This window comes from Astatotilapia calliptera, chromosome 9 (assembly GCF_964374335.1).
Source record: "Astatotilapia calliptera chromosome 9, fAstCal68.1, whole genome shotgun sequence".
NCBI lineage: Eukaryota > Metazoa > Chordata > Actinopteri > Cichliformes > Cichlidae > Astatotilapia > Astatotilapia calliptera.
This window is the reverse complement of record NC_137430.1, coordinates 3,117,518-3,129,844: the sequence shown is the minus strand read 5'-3', so window position 1 is coordinate 3,129,844 and position 12,327 is coordinate 3,117,518. Positions and strand designations below refer to the sequence as shown.

Below are 12,327 nucleotides of genomic sequence, written 5' to 3'. Positions count from 1 at the left end.
GGTTGTGGTTTCTGTGCTTCCCTCAACAAACCATGGTACGTCCATAATTATACGCCACAGTGATTTGCGAACCCTTCGACCACACCTGTGGCTAACAGGCGAGGTATATCAATGATTAATTTAAGCACTCATAACCACAATAATTCGACTGTGTAATGTAATTCAATTAAAAGGACATTATCATGTAATTATTTATCATTAACACAATTTAAATTATATAAATTACATAGCTTTGTGTTTATGAAAATTCTTTACGTAGGTAATTGAAAGGCTTTTTCATTGTCTGGCAAAAAAGGAGCAAAAGGGGATCTACATTATGAACCATTACACAGCGGGCTTGATTTTCTTTGGTGATCGGACACAGCTTTCTCGCCAAAGCTTGCGGAACATAAGATGACTGTCCAATGTCCATATAATTATGTTCAAATACATTTAGAAAGAATTACTGATTGAATGCTAATAGAATTCCACAAACTGTAAGAAATACATAAATGTTTTCTGACAGGTAAACTTCGATCAGTAGCAGGCCATTGTCACGTTTGTTAACATTAAAAATGTACACTGGAAGTTTCTGGTAAGCAACAAGATTATAACTTTAAAGCCTGTGTATTTTTTTAATGACGATATATTAATATTGTTTTAATGATTTATCTTTGCTACAGTTCATCAATGCAGTGAATCACACTGTTTATCTCCTTGATCCTGCCCCAAGTTCATCAGAGGAGGAAGACTCTAAACTCGCTGCACGTAAATTCAGGTACTTAGGCTTCAACACATTTTGTTATATGCAAATAGGCTTTACAAGTTAGTTTACTACAACTGCATTTTTGTAGAAGCTTTTTGTACCTGGCCCCACAATGCGTGTTTCTCTGTTGGCATCCTCTTGGCCAGGTCTCATTTGCAAAATAAATCAGTACGGTTAAATAAAAATTATCAGGTGAACAAATTATTAAGACAATAATTCTGATGGCAAAAGAGCCAAACGAGACAGGCCAAAAGATAAATAAATAAAAAATAAATAAAATTCTCTTTAATTCTGTAAAATATCTTTTTTTTTAAATTAGGAAATATGACATATACCAAATTGTATTCTGCTTTGTAATAATGTGCAGTGATTACTTAAAAATGAGGAGAACCCGCCACGCAAAAACAGAATGGGTCGACATTAAATGGAAGGGAGGTGTCTTGACCCATCCAGTGCTGAAGGATGGCTTCAGCTGTGGAGTATTAGTGGTGATGGTAAGTGATGATAATATACATTTGTATATAATTTCTTACTTGTTTGCCATGCCATCATGCCATGGTCAGAAGAATATCCACATCCATAACAGTAGCTGTAATAGATATGAATACATCTTAATTCTAAATTTCACAGTATACTGCACAAATTAAGTATATGGTTAATACTTTGGTGCCCTAAGTCATGCAGATTTTGTGACATACTCTTTTTAGGATTTGCAAATATTAAGGCTGCACAGCGATTGCAGATAGTACTTATACTTTAAAGAGAGCAAGTCACCGTAAGCAATTATTTCCTGTGTCATAATGGTGCATTATCAGTAATCTCATTCTCTCACTGAGCACCCTCTGGTGAATGGCTAGCACATCATGATGCAGGTGGTATGTATTGTCCAGCATTGTGGTTAACTTGGAAAACATCCACATCTCTGACAGAACCTTACGAGACTGTAGGGCCACCCTGTGGACTCACTTTATTGAGTCTCTGTGGCACTAGCATAACACAGGTTGCGACTCTCCACAACATTTTTATAGAATGTACTGAGTATTGCCCAACAGATGTTAAAAGAAGTCAGCTGCCCACACATTGGAAGCAGACTATATCTAATAACTAGTAACTAGAGATGTTCCCTATTTCAGTTATTCATCAGCTTAAAAGAATATACATGGCTCTGGCCCTTACTGTAGAGTGGAGTGTTATTTTTAACCCTGTCCATTTTGTTCTCTATGTTTACAAGGTATATCACATAGTTATTCATCCACGATGTCCATTTCAACAACTGAGTGTTAGAAGTTACCTGGTGTTCATAAAGACTTAAATCTATTTATTGCTCTTTGTTTTTCATACTGTTTATGCAAGATTATAAACATCAGAAATTTTATATTGAGCAGAATTGTGTTTTTTTTTCACAATTAAAATTTTGAGTATTTCTCGGTAGATGGCACGGGCAGTGATGAAAGTATTTCCAGATTTTCCCGTCATGAAATTTAAAACATCAAAAGAGAAAATGGCAGAGTAAAGAAAATTGATGGCTGTGGAGATACTACAAGCATCAGGTTGGTTTGGGGGTGAATAAGAGAGAAAATGTGTGTGTGTATATATATGTATTTGAATGTATATGTGTGCGTGTGTGTAGATTGAAATGTATTATTCTGTTAGTAGTATTATTATAGTGCACAATGGCACTTTATGCTGTGGTCTAATCGATAGAAATTTTTAAGTACACAGTTTAACATATGCATGAATTGGCCTTCAATTAAAAATGTCTATCTAATGTGTTTTGATCCTGTATTTTAGTTTTTGACACTAACAGCAACTGTGCCATGTGTTCGCTGACCAAGCCACATGGATCAGGACCTTCAATGATGAACTGGGTGAGTTGGAGGGTATTTGAATTTCTCAAAAATGTGTAAAAGTCTTTGAGTATAAATGGGTTTTTTTTTTTTGCTTTGTCTGTTTAATTTTAAATAGATACAATGTGACGCCTGTCAAAGATGGTACCATGAACAGTGCCTTGACATGACCAACAATGACTTTAAAAAAGCAAAGGAAGAAGCGTGGAATTGTCTCCTGTGCTGTTAAACCACAGACTTATTGGATGCTTGTGTCAAAATATTTGAAGACGTACTCTGTTGTCTCCACCAAAGTGATAATTTGAGCAACATAATACGGTGAAATGTTTTCATACATATTTCATTCACATTTCCCTGATGTTTTCATTTACCTTTAAAGCACCTTTAATGTTATCATGACTGCACCTTTTGGAATTTACAATTTACTCTCCTTGTATTGAGCTGTTTTCTGGGTTTTGTTTTCCAAGATAAACAGATTTACCTATGCTACTTTTATGAAAATAGTTATATTTCATAACATTACAAATACAAAGAAAAGATTGTGTCATTAATATGTAATGACAAGAAATCCACTTCAGTAAATTTTAATAAATAAAATCAGAATGACTTGATATTTATATGGTATCACTGTGGGGCTGTATACTGTTGGTCTAAAGTGTAATTACCCTGTGGAAACAGGAATTTTTCATTTTAGAGCATTTTGAAATCACTGAAAGGTAGGTCAATTATGGACAATTTGAAAGGGCTTTTATTTTTGAAAGCAAAATCAGAATGACTTGATATTGATATGGTATCACTGTGGGGCTGTATACTGTTGATCTAAGGTGGAATTACCCTGTGGAAACAGGAATCTTCCATTTTGGAGCATTTCGAAATCACTGAAAGGTAGGTCAATTATGGACAATTTGAAAAGTCTTTTATTTTGGAAGGCATAATCAGAATGACTTGATATTGATATGGTATCACTGTGGGGCTGTATACTGTTGATCTAAGGTGGAATTACCCTGTGGAAACAGGAATTTTCCATTTTAGAGCATTTTGAAATCACTGAAAGTTAGGTCAATTATGGACAATTTGAAAGGGCTTTTATTTTTGAAAGCAAAATCAGAATGACTTGATATTGATATGGTATCACCGTGGGGCTGTATACTGTTGATCTAAGGTGGAATTACCCTGTGGAAACAGGAATTTTCCATTTTAGAGCATTTTGAAATCACTGAAAGGTAGGTCAATTATGGACAATTTGAAAGGGCTTTTATTTTTGAAAGAAAAATCAGAATGACTTGATATTGATATGGTATCACTGTGGGGTTGTATACTGTTGATGTAAAGTGGAATTACCCTGTGGAAACAAGAATTTTTCATTTTAGAGCAAGTCAAATATCGGCAATTTCAAAGGGCCATTACTATGAAAGGCAAAACCAGACTGACTTGATATTGATATGGTATTACTGTGAAAAAGACTGCGGTTGGAAAGTGTTGATACAAAGTTCAAATAGTATTTGGAAATACGACTTCTGCTTTTAAGAGCATTATGAAGTCATTGAAAGAGTAGTTCAAAAATGAAGATTCACAGGGCTTTTACTTTGAAATCCAAAATAAGATGGCCTTGATAGTGACAGGGCACAATTAGGGTACAAGGCTGTGTCATATAGATTGTTCATTAGAGTTTGTAAAATAAAATAAAAAAGCCTAAATTATATGTTATTATGTTCTTAACATATCTGTTAATTGTTAATTAGATGCATTTTTTTTCTTTCTGCTCATTCTGTTGGTTTTTGGGTTTTTTTGCCCTTCTCCCCGTCCCTCTTCTCAGCTGTTTCTCTTTCCCTCTTTCTTTCTCCCCTTCTTTCCCCCAGTCAAGTCTGTCCCGTTTTCAGCAAGTGAAAATAAAATAAACAATAAAAGGTGAATCAAATGGACCATTACGGCAAGGCTGGGATGGTCAGTTTGGTAAAGTAAATCCGTTGGGCATCTTTCTTTGCCTTTAGACAATTCTGATGGCAAAAGAGCCAAACGGGACAGGCAAAAAAAAAAGAAGAAAAAAAAAAAAGTCCAGTCACACCTCCAACACTTAACACCCACAACTACTACTTGGCTCTATATTAGGAGCCACTGACTCACCTGCCAAACACCACCTATTACAGCACCTACTGTTTATAATGCTGCTCCTCTCTGTCCTTTCCACAACACCTACCTTCATGGTTTTGCTGAGAATACCAAGCCACAAGGTGACATTCACATGATTTAATTAGGAAAGAAACTAGCATACATTCAAGCGGATCCCAAGAGTGAGTTACTTAAAAGACAGTAAATGCACAACTTCCTCAAAGCACTTCAAATATGTGTGAAATTGAAGCCAAAAAATTCCCAGCTAACTTTCCAGGAAGTCCTCCATGCCCGTGCTTTGAATTGGTTTCTTTTTAGATAGATTGCAAACAATTTGACATGTTGACGTATGTAAAGTGCAGTAAAAATAGAACGAAAAGAAAGTAGAAAAGAAAAAACAAAACAAAAAAACATCTGTTAATTCACTCGAAGTTGGCTTTTATTTTGAAATCCGGTTTCCACATCCATTCCCGTAATACTTTGAATACACAGGGAACGTAAAACAAACTGGAGGCTGGCTTGACTGCAAGTCTCGAATTGGAGGCTGGCTTGACACCAGTAATATAAGCTAGCGTTTACACCGTAACTTTAAGCTAGCACCATAAAGACGGTAAAACACGTAATAATATCTACAAATGCATCTTAAAGCTGTTATATTAGCACTCTGTGTATTACTAAGATAACCACATTATTGACACTAGCTGACTTTTAATAGTCATTCTATAAATGCTGTCCGTTTAAATGGTCTTACACACTGCATATCCACCGGATTCCAGCCAGAGTGGATTCTGGAGTCTTCCACGCTCCTGTTAGTGATCCATCTGGATGGATGAGAACAACCTTCTGAACAATCTAGCAGGAGATGGCCCATATCTATGGGACTGATTTGTGCTAATAACGCCCATTGTATGGACCAATAACAGCCGAAACGGGTGAATAAAGTCACCCAGTCGCTAGCTGTGCCATTACCCAGCATACACCACTCCCTCCATAAATGCAATAAACGATACAAAAGTAATAGCCTATAATTAATATATCTGCTGTATCTGCTGTTTCTCAGGTAGTTGCTTACATTATATAATTTATTGTGTTCTGTATACGTCACTACAATGTGATTTGGAAAATGTCTAAATATACCGACAACAGGCACTTCCGCGGCAATCTCTTCAATCGGATGACCCTTCACGTCAATTCCCGACGCGAGGGGGGTACCCTGCGCGTCCATAAGTAAAGCAGAGGGAGCCTGACCATGCGTCACACGTTGGCCGAGTTGGGAGTGAGAACGTGTTGTTTTATCACTGTGTAACTGAGCTCAATTGAAAGCCTGCATGCGCTAGTACCTCTTGCCACAAGTTCCCAGAATCCTTTGCGGTTTTACCCCTGAATGATGTCACATTTTTGGTGGGCCGGTCTCTAGTCAAAATGCCCGGGCCGATTTTTTGTCCCAGTCCAGCCCTGTGTGTACTGCCTTTTGTTCCTGGAGAAGGTATTTAACTGAGAGCCATGCTAGGCTCAGGGAGACTCTGCTGACCGTCTGTCCCGCGGTCATGCAGGGACTTCATCAAGCTTGGTTGTCTGTTCTTTGTGTGTTTGATTAAAGAATGTTAGCTACCGCTCACCGCTCGTCTGCAGGCTTTATTTAAATGCAAAACTTCCACAACAGGCAAAAAAAAAGCTTTTTGCTAAAAAAAAAAAGATTTAGAGCAGAAGATTTTTGCACTGCATCTTAAAATGAAAACATTGCATTTATTTACAATTAAAGACACAGAGCAGGAAGTGTGTTACTGTTTTACATCCACAGACACACAAGAAAAGAAGCAGGCAACATGAGGTCAAGTAATGGCAATTTTATTTGTGTATTTCAGTACATGTATTTAGATTAGAGTTTTTAAAAAACAAACAAACGTCCCAAGAAGAAGGATGGGGAGAAAGAAAGGTGGAGAGAGGAGGAAGAAACTATTGATGTCCTCAAACTTGATGCTGTTGGGTCACTTCTTTCTCAGCAGTCTGCTCCAGAATCCCCTCCTGTCCTCGGCTTGCTCTTCTTTTACCTTCAGTTCTTTTAGGGTTTTGTTGAGCTGCTCCTCAGCATCTTTAAATTTTTCTTTCAGCTGCTGTTTGGCCAGTTTCCCTTTGTGTTTGAGGAGCTCTTTAGCTTCCTTTTTGTGCTTGCGTATTTCTTTCAGTGCGTCTTTGCAGCCTTTCTTGGTCACCGTCATTTCTTTCTTCAATACCTTCACCTCAATTTTCTCTTCTGCAAGTTCTTCTTGCACTTTCATCAGTTCCTTCTTCATGTTTTGAGTGTAACTCTTTGTATCTTCCATTTCTTTCTTTGCTCCCTGTATTTTAATTTTCTCTTCCTCCAACACTTTTTGAGCTTCCAACAATTCTTTCTTCAAATTTTCAATCTCATTTACTGCCTCGTGTTTACGTTTTTTCTCCTCTTCAAGTTGTTGCTTTACATGCAGTAATTTCTTCCTTAGTATTTCAGCTTCAGCCATTACATTTGCAGCTTCTTGTGTTGCCAACTGCATTTTCTTTTTTTCCTCTTCAAAAGCTTCCTGCACCTCCTGTAATTCCTGCATCGCATTTTCTGCCTCCTTCTTTGCAGTTTGATATTTATTTTTGGCTTCTTGTGCTGTGCTTTTCTCTTCCTCCAATGCTTTTTGAGCTTCCAACAGTTCTTTCTTCATGTTTTCATTCTCGTTTTCTGCCTGTTATCAGGTGGAATATTATTTCAGTGTCTCTGTGGTATTATTCACACTTAGTATTATTGCTTTTGCATCACTTATGGTTTATCATTTATCATTTATGGTTATAGAAGAATCCTGCATTCCAGGTTTAATTATATCCTTGTTAATCTGAGCAAGATATTAATGTATATAGATTATCATCACTTTAATTCAGTCTATTGTTGGTCTGTATTATTCTTTCTATCTGCTTAAGCTGTTGTCCATTAGTGTATTTACACCTCTCGATCTGGTGGGTCCAGCAGGGCCTGTTCCAGTCACTTGGACATATTCAGGCGAATAACAACATGCACGTAGTTATGTAAAACACGCACGTTCACAAACACACTTATGGAGAACTGTGAGGGCGTCTCAGGACATGCTCCCTGTTTGACACACACACACACTCACAATCGACACGAATAGATATACACACCACACACCCTGGTTTTCTCTGAGTGCTGGACTGAGTGGAAACATCTGGAGGCCATATAAGGGGAACTTCCTGAGTTCTGAGAACTGACTGATACTTATCATGTGTCTTGACGTCATCATTGCAATAAAAGCCTTGTGATAGGGTTGTTCGGGGGAGATCAGCTCTAAAAGGCTTGTGATGCTCATCTTCCCCATATGTACATATGTATAATAAAAAACCACTATTTTGACATCTACTGAGGACCATGCAGTCGTTTGTCTCTTCCTCAAATTCGAATCATGACATTTTTGGTGCCGAAACCGGTTTGAGGAGGAAACTAATGGAGCTTGGCTGACGTTCTAGTGGTGTCAGACGGACAGCCAGGAGGTCGACTGAGTGATGGGCCCCGGAATAGGAGAGGTAAGCACCGCCTGTTAACGTCCAAAGGTGCTAAATTGGAAATTAAGATAAATTAAATGTTCACTCAGTGGAGCTTCTGTTCTGTCCGTGGTGATCTTGGTAATTAGTGTTAAAAACAGGGAATATTGAATATTGCTCTGTCTAAATTTATTGCTGTTTATTTTGGGGGTGAATTTTGAGCTAAGAGGTTATATATGTTTAAGACAATACGGTTTAAAGTGTTTAATGCCAGACAGTAAATCGGTAGTGTAGGGAATTTGGTTTTATTGATCAGCAGAAACGCGGTTTCGGGCGTCAGGTAATTAAACTGGGGGCGGAGACCTCGCAGTGATGCTTATAATATATAGAGTAAATTTGTTTAGGACGGGGGCGCGGCCCCTAGGAATGCAGTTTTCGTTCAGCAGGTGGCACTGACCCCTAATCGCGGACGCGTGGTTAGGTTTTAGCCCGGAGTTGGCCTTCCGTGGGGCACTTGGGACGCCTCGTTAACAGGCTAGGCAATCTATGGGTGATTGCCTTATACTGCATTGATTGATTGACAGAGTCAGACTCGCCTGCCCCTGTTAACGTCAGGGACTTGTGAACTTTAAGTAAAGCCAAAAGCGTGATCTGTGATATGTCACGTGGCTGGTGGAGCTCCTGGTTTCCTGACGGGGAGCAGGTATAAATTAATTAGTGTTTAGAAATCTGACCGCGGCCGGCGAGGGCGTTCCCGACGCGGGGTATTGACCAGCAAGGCGCGGCCTGGGCTTAGAGCTTTTAAATTGGTCTAAAAGTCAGGAATACCGGTATAGAAATAGAGAGAAATAAAGAAGATAAGCTGTTCTGGCATACGGTGTTTTCTTACGTTTATACGGGCCCGTGTGTAAATAGAATATAAATTACGTGGGTGTGTAATTAAAGTGTAAATTAGTTCTATAGACTGTCATCCTGTTAAACCTGGAACTTCCTCTCTACAAACTCTTTTCTTTTCTCTCCCTCTTTCTCTCAGAAGGGATTCTGTGTGTGTATGTGTGCTGGAGAAAAAAGGAAAAGGGTCTCTCTCTCTGTCTGTGAGAGAAAAAAGGTGGGGGCCGAGCGGGTCCGCGGGAGCGAGCGTGCATGGGGAAAGAATGAGGAAGAAGGGAGTGAGAAAGAGCGGGTGAAAAGAGTAACCGAGTGTTTGGTGATTTTTATTATTTCAGAGGCTGTGTGTAAGAGTTTTGACTATATTGATTGGTTTCTGTGGTTTTGGAGTTGGTGACTTTAGGTGTGAGAGCTGTGAAAAGAGCAGGTTTTTCTCTTGTTGTGATGTTAAGTATAAATTGAATAGACTGTGATTAATCGGTGATTTTCTGCCTGTTGTGCAGTGTGGAAGACACAGAAGTGTAGAAATGTCTGTGGTTTATCTTTGTTTGACGTTGTATATAGAAGGGAGTTGGTTGGGTGATTTCTCCCGTTTGAGGGAGGAGTTGGATTATTGTTATGTTAAAGCTTTGCTGTAGGTGTATGAGTGTGAATTTTTGCTGGCTTCCCATGTTTGAATTGATGCATAGGAGTTTGTGAGTGAGAAATTGTCTCCAAGAAGGGGAGCAGTGATAGTGGAGGTCACCTTCTTCCCCTGCTGGACACAAGAGAAAACATGATTTGGAGTGTTGTGGAGGAAAATAATTAGTAACAACATCAAGCAGTTTTTGTGTTTGCAGTCAAGAACATATAAAATTTTTACTTGTGGGGTTTAAAGTTAGTAAAGAGTTAAATCAACCCTCCTCAAGAGTAGGAGTGAGTGATAAATACGGGAAATGAAGCAGGATCTAGAGATCTCAGACCTACCATTTATCAGCTCAAACATCCAACGACATGAATGCTTTAAAAGCATCAACATCAGCTCTTCTCTGACAGCATGGTGGGAGTTTCTAAAATTGACGGCGTCTTCATTAATCCCATGCAAACGTACACCTATCTGGAACAACCCTGACATATTACAAAACAATAATATGATAAACTTTTCAGATTGGAGTGATAAAGGAATCAAATATTTAGAACATATACTAGAAGGAACAGAATTTATTTCATTTGACGGACTAGTTACACAATATGGGATCAACAAGAAAAGATTTTTAGAATATCAACAAATTAAATCCATAGTAAAAAAGAAATTTAAACCGGGTCAAGTTGAACTACAAACACCACCAAGTGTGGTTCAATTTCTTACTCTTAAACCCCCCAAATTACTATCCAAAATATACAGAATGCTTTCTAAAACAGATGAATCAATATCACTTCCTATTGCAAAATGGGAAGCGGATTTATCAGTTAACTTAGACCTAAACTTCTGGTCTCAGATTTGCTTAAAAACCTTTCATCTAATTAGAAATCCCAGTCTTCAATTAATTCAATACAAAATATTACATAGAGTGCACTATACAGGTCATCGGATGTTCAAGATGGGCTTTACGTCTACCAACAACTGCTCACACTGCCAAACCAATTCACCGGACAATTATATCCACGCTCTTTGGTTCTGTCCACCAGTTCAGAAGTTTTGGCGCGAGATATGTGAAGACTTATCGAAGTGTCTGAAATGTAACATTCCAACTTCCCCCTTAGTGTGTTTGTTGGGCAGCTTAGATAATGTCACTTCAGAAAAGAATATCGCCCATATGGTTTTCACTGCCCTATGCATAGCCAAGAAAACAGTCCTCATGAACTGGAAAAATAAAAATAATCTTAATTCTAACCAATATAGAAATTATCTATTAGATTACATTAGTCTTGATACAGCCTCTGCCACCACATCAGATCAATTGCTCTGGGCTCCTTTGATCAGCTCCATCACCTAGTGGGGGTGGGGGGTCATAGTTTGGTCCCGCCTTCACTGTTGTGATTGGTGTGGGGGTAGGGACAGGCTTAGGGCGTCGGGGGGTTCCCCGGAGGCATCTTCCTTGGGGGGCTCAACCCGGGGTAGCGGTCATGTCCGGTTAGGGGCTCTGTTGGCTCTCTGGTGACTGTTTCCTCGCGGCTGCGTGCAGCGGGGCTAGGGGAGGGTCTGTGCTGACGGACGTGGGTTACTGACCTGGTAGCCTGGCTGCCCCTGGGTGGGTCCGGGATGGGCGTGAGGTTCTGGGGGCGCTCCGTCTCTGGGCTGGGACCCGGACCGGGCCTCGGGGGCTTGGGTCCTGGTTGGTGTGTTGCCGGGGTTGTGGGCGGGTGGGTGCATGGGGGCCCAGCCCTGGAGCAGGGTGCCGCCGGTGCGTCGAGCCACCTGGGGGGCTCTTCAACTGGTGGGGGAGATTGTCACATCTTGCAGGAGCTTTCCTCTCCTCAGGAGCTGCCTCTGCAGGAGGGGGAGATACAGGAGAGGTGGAGGAAGATCTCAGCCTGGGTGTTTATTGTCTTATGTAGTCTGGAAGATGAGTGGATGGTGGGGTGGGTGCAGTTTTCTCTGTGGTGGGGTTGGGTGGACTGTCCCGGGCTCTGTGGGGCCGGGCGGCGCTGCTGCACTGGGCCCGGTCTGGATGGGCCTGGGCCCCCTTTCCCTGGCGGGTCGCGGAGTATGGGGGTGCCTACTGGGGTCAGCGGGGGAGCTGGCCCCAGGGAGGGGTCACTTGCCCCTCCCTTCCTTCCCTCCCCATCTCCAGCTGCCTCCCTCTTCCCGCTCCACCACAACCACCCACACATGCAGGGCCTTGGAGTAGGGGTATGTCACCAGGGTGCAGAGGAGGCTACCCCCCCCCCCCCCTGTCCCCTTCTGGCTGCCTCTGCCTCAATTTTATCCCACAACTTAGACATTCACATTACTCACACTCTCATTACACATACATATAGGATCTTGGGGGTGGGCACGATACACGGAGTCCAAAGTACCATCAGGGTGTACACCCCACCCCTGGCATCGTTGCCCACCTCTCAATTTTAAATACACGTAGACATTGAGGGCTAGCAGGAGGGACCATGCGCTTACCTGCTGCTCTCTGGCAGGTAGCTCCATGCCCTCCTGGGTTTTAAATGCACCTTAGAACACACATGCATCAACATTACAATGAGCGGGTGGAGGGAGGTTCGGAGTCTTCTCTCACCCCC

The 12,327-nt window shown here is 40.7% G+C and overlaps 1 long non-coding RNA gene across 1 annotated transcript; it reads left to right on the top strand.

Annotated features, from left to right (window-relative positions):
• Positions 1-505: 505 nt before the first annotated feature.
• On the top strand, positions 506-3,203 carry LOC145431017 (uncharacterized). Its single transcript, XR_013911392.1, has 6 exons — positions 506-574; positions 663-757; positions 1,113-1,239; positions 2,178-2,295; positions 2,537-2,613; positions 2,711-3,203. It is a non-coding gene; the product is annotated as an uncharacterized LOC145431017 (long non-coding RNA).
• The last annotated feature ends 9,124 nt before the right edge of the window (positions 3,204-12,327 follow it).